The following is a 5000-nucleotide window of genomic DNA, read 5'->3' on the forward strand; positions in this document are numbered from 1 at the left end:
AGCACGGTAAAGACGCTGCTGGCTATACATATCTGCCCGAAGCAGCTGTGCGCGCCATCGCAGCCGCAGCGGCAGCGGCGATGCACAACGGTGCGCCGCTGCAGCCGCCGCCCTTGCCGCCGCCGCCGCCGCCGCCGCCGCCGCCGCAGCAGCAGCAGCAGCCGCCGCAGCAGCCGCCGCAGCCGCAGCAGCCGCAGCAGCAGCCGCCGCCGCAGCAGGAGCAGCAGCAGCCGCCGCAGCCGCAGCAGCCGCAGCAGCAGCCGCCGCCGCAGCAGGAGCAGCAGCAGCAGCCGCAGCAGCAGCAGCCGCAGCAACAGCCACCACCGCCGCAGCAGCCGCCGCAGCAGCCGCAGCCGCAGCAGCCGCAGCCGCAGCAGCCGCAGCCGCAGCAGCCGCAGCCGCAGCAGCCGCAGCCGCAGCAGCCGCAGCCGCAGCAGCCACCACCGCCGCAGCCGCCGCAGCCGCAGCAACCGCCGCAGCCGCCGCAGCCGCCGCAGCTGCCGCAGCTGCCGCAGCTGCCGCCGCAGCCGCAGCAGCCGCAGCAGCCGCAGCAGCCGCAGCAGCCGCAGCCGCCAACCCTGGCGCGTGGGGGCGGCGGTCGTGCGGCACGCGGGCGCGGGCGCGGCCCCCTGCGCGCGGGCACACGATCGGGTGCCCGGGGCGCGGGAACTTAGTTCGCCTAGAGCCGCTTCTTGCGCGCCTAGAGCCGCGCGCTTGTGGCCGCGCCTAGAGCCGCGCGCTTGTGGCACGGCGCCACTATGTGCGCCTGTGGCGTCGTGCCGCTCTCCTAGTTCCTAGTTCCCGCGCGCCTGTGGCATTGCGCCGCTCTGCGGCATCGCGCCAGTGAGCTCTCGTAGTTCTTGTTTGTGGCCCTCGGCATCGTGCCGCTCCCACATACACACAGCTGCAGTACTAGCATGTCCATACGTAGCCCCCCCTTGCCCACTAGTGCTGGGTTGCATGTGTTAGTCGCGACTGGGGCAGTATGTCAGTATGTAGTTCCCTAGTGCTGGGTTGCATGTGTTAGTCGTGACTGGGGCGTTGTACGTGCGGCGTTGTACGCGCGTGCACGCATGCTGGTGTGCGTCTTTGCGCGGCTTCGTCGAGATTGAGTTCCCGTACTTGCGTATATGACGCGTAGTAGTTGCGGGCGAGTGTTTTGTTGTGTTCCTCTCGTTTCGCTCTCCGCAGGCACAGCGCGCACGCCCACCACCCCCCCACGCACGATGCCACCTTGTGACGGTGCCCTGGCAAAATCGTCCCGATTTCGATGCGCGATTTAGCTAAGTCCCAGAGCCGTTTACCCATGAGCGGCCCCCCTCACCAGCCTAGGGCTCGCGCTTCTGGCCCGAGGTGTCGCCGCTGCCTCCCGCGCCCTCCGCGGCGCCTGCTGCTACTGCCGGTCGGCCGGTCGGGTCCGCGCGACGGCTCCATGAGTGATTCTGAGATCAGGTTAGGCGACTGGCAGACATTTCAAAATCGAGGAGCGCTAGCGACGAGCCCCAGCGCCGGGGTTCGGGGCCGCGTAGGCCCCGAGATTTTCTGGCGCATTTGTGCTTTGAAAACACATTTTCCAAGCAAAAAGTGTGCTCTCACATCTCCACAAAAGTCGTGCTGGAAGGCCCCGTTTGCCATTGGTATATACTGTTCGATATTGCCGGTTGGCTCTCCCCCTCTCGCTCACGCCCCGCGCCCCCTCTACCCCCCCCCCCCGCCCCTCGACCCGCTACTTGGTATTGCTATAGTTGTGCTGCATCAGCCTGCGGTGCGACTCGTCAGAGATCGTAAGCTCAGCTCCTGGTGCCCGGAATTGACGCTGCCACTCGAGATCATGCTCCTGAACGAGTGAAGCTACCGGCAACGTGACGATCGCGTCCATCATCAGCTTGTAGCTTTTGCGGTCCTGCGCGTCGGAGGTAGAGAGATACCAATGCGCATGGCGCAGATTCTTTGCGACCGGGTCACCTGGCAGCTCGAGCCGTTTGACCAGCGCCTCGAACGCATCTCTGTCGGGGATGCGGTAGGCGATGCGATCGGGCGAGACAAGGACCTTCATCGTCGCCTGCGCCGGCGTACATTGGCGCTCAGCGGGGTGGCTTTCCGAGCGCATTGCCAGTGCGGCGGCGGCCAGAGGGCTTCTGTGTGCCGACACCGCGGAGCGGGCGCACCGAGGAGAGGCCGAGGGTCAGCACCGCGGCCAGCCACAGCATTGAGGGCGGCGGAGGGCCGCAGCACGCTCGCAGGCAGCCGGCCGCTTCGAGCGGGCGCCCCCAGCTTCGAGCGGGCGCCCCCAGCTTCGAGCGGGCGCCCGGGGCGGGTTCCCCGCTTCGAACGGGCAGATGCGGCCGGGGATTCGCTTTCTGAAATGTCTGCCTCCAAAGGGGAAACGACTAACCTGATCTCAGAATCACTCCCATCCTCGAGACGCGGTCGCTGAGCGCTTTCTCGACCGCTACGTCTTCCGGTGCACCCACCGCGACCCTCGAACCTGCGCTGCGCGGCGCAGTTGCTGCCGAGCGAGCCGCGCAGGGGCGGCATCACCAGACGCTACCGCATGGCCGAGCAGCGAGCAGTAACTAACCATTCGTGTTGAATTGCCTTATCCGTTATCGCTTATCGACAAACGGGGATTTTAAGTGTTGGAGAGTGTGAACTCAAACCTACTTCCTGACCGTAGCCTGACCGTCCTTACGGTGGCCGGAGCACCACCCACTAGCTGCATGATCACCGGCCGATCACCTGGTCACCGATCACCGGCCTTTGGAGAGTTGTATAGGACTTATCTATTCAGACGGTGATCGGTGATCAAGTTTCGGCGGCACGTAACGTCCAAAACAAGGCCACGACTGTCGTCCCCCACCTTCTTAGAGGTATGGGAGCCGCTGGCACCGCGCTGGGCGCCGCGGATGCACGTACGAACGAACATTATGAAATCGGGACGATTTTGACCCAAAAATCACAAGGTGAGCTGAGCGGCACCACGCCGCAGGTCGGCGCACTGCGATGTGTCCAAATCCGCACGGAGGCCTCACACTCACAGCCGTCCACTCTCTATCTAAGACCTCGATGCACAGACGCTGGACGCATTACTCACATTATACTCTAGCCCCTTGGGCCCACAGCCACACGCACACCCGTCCAACACAGAGCTGCCATGCGTAACACCTGGGCACGGCCCACCACTCACACGAACTGCAGGAACTCTTCGTATGCATCTATAAAGGCGTCATAGTCGCCATTGACAATGTCTGTGTATGCCTCCTCCGTGTCTCCACCTAGCAGCCTGTGGACGCGCGCAGCGCGCCGGGCCCGTGCGTTGGGTCGCCCGAGGAGCGTGTCAGCGGAGCGCACAAACGCGGGGACTCGAGGGAGCCGCTGCCCACGCGCCTGCTCGTACTCTCTCGCACCGTCGAAGTTCGGCGGGAGAACGAGCTGCCCGCCTGGGTGCGGATCTCGCGCTGCGCGCAGGGCGGGGATGCCGCCGGTGCCGGGGCATCCGGTGCGCCCGGCGATGGAGTGCTGGTTCCACGACGCCTTGAGCAGGTCTAGTCCGGCCTGCACAAGGGGCGTGGCCACCGACGAGAAGGCGTGCACCTCCTGCGCGTCGTTCTTGTCGAGGAGGTCATTCTCTTCCATAAAGTTGATGAGGCGACGGAAGTGCACCAACACGCGCATGTTCACCTCGCGGTTGAAGCGCTCGACTGGTGTCTAAACGGGACAAGAGCAGGGGTTAGAGAGAGTGGTGCAGCGGACGCCGCAGAGCGGAGATACGCAAGCGACGTTGCGGGTGGACGGCACAAAGCGGTGCGCGGCGCGCCCGCCCGCGCGCCCAGCCCTGCGCGCGAGCAGCAGGCAGACAAAGGCGGCCACGTACCACTCCCGCCCTTTGTCAGTGACGATCTGGTCGGGCAGCGCGTCGGCTGCTAGGAAAGGCGCGACAAACTCCTCGTACACCGTGACGGGCAGCTTGTTCATAAGCGCTGTCAGTGAGTGCACAAAGCGAGTGCGCCCATCGATCGCTACTGCGACAAAGATGCGGTACTCCTGCAGCTTGCACGCCAAATCAATGTGCGTGGAGTACATGAAGTACGGCGCGTGGTAGGCGCCGCGTTGAATCCTGCGGTAGCACCAAGACCGGCGGGCGTCGCTCGCCGCAGGGTCAACTGCGCGCAGCGCCGCCTGCACCGCCTCGCGCGGCCAGCGCCAGTCGGGGTGGTGCGCTTTCAGCACTCCGAGCAGCATCTTGTAGCCGTAATTCGCGCCGTGGCGCGTTACCTCGAAGTTCACGATGTCGTTGAAGCGTGGGTGAAGCGGAAGCAGCCGCTCGCGGCCCGAGAGGCCAGCCGCAGCCACGACTTGCTGCACGCGCCGCCGCGTGAGGCCAGTGAGCGCAGCCACACGCGCCGTGTCGCGCGAATGCGCAAAGAGGTCGAGGATGTTGGCGCGGCTCGAGCCGTGGTCAAGGGTGGGTGCAGCGGTGCACGCGGCAGCAAGGAGCAGCGCGCCGTGCATGACGAGAGTGGCCGATCGCCGAAGTCTGTGGCTTCTATTCGGGTTTGCTTTCTCACTTCGAGCTTTTGGTTTCGCAGTTCTCTGTTTAGCCTTCTAATTTCGCATTTTACATTTTACACATGGCACTTCTGACTTTTGGAGATTGAGTTTTGCATTCTCACTTTGAGCTTTTGGTTTCGCAGTTTTCTGTTTAGCCTTCTACTTTCGCATTTTACGTATGCCACTTCTGACTTCAAGTTGTTTGTTTGCACTTCTGCACAACGGCCTTCCAAGTTCCGCGCAGCTTTGCTGTTGGCAGTTCCACGTTCCTCACACGGTTAGTGGTTTGCACTTAGGACATGACGGAAGCGACTTCTGACTTGTTGCGGTTGACTTTGGAGTTGCTACCTAGCGTTTGTGGTTTCCACTTTGCACTTCGCTGTGCCGACTTCTGCCTTCCCCCTTACGCATTCACTGTTCCCACTTCACTTCGCCCCTCATAGTGCGCG

Source organism: Emiliania huxleyi (genome assembly GCF_000372725.1).
Source record: "Emiliania huxleyi CCMP1516 chromosome Unknown EMIHUscaffold_140, whole genome shotgun sequence".
Taxonomy (NCBI): Eukaryota; Haptophyta; order Isochrysidales; family Noelaerhabdaceae; genus Emiliania; species Emiliania huxleyi.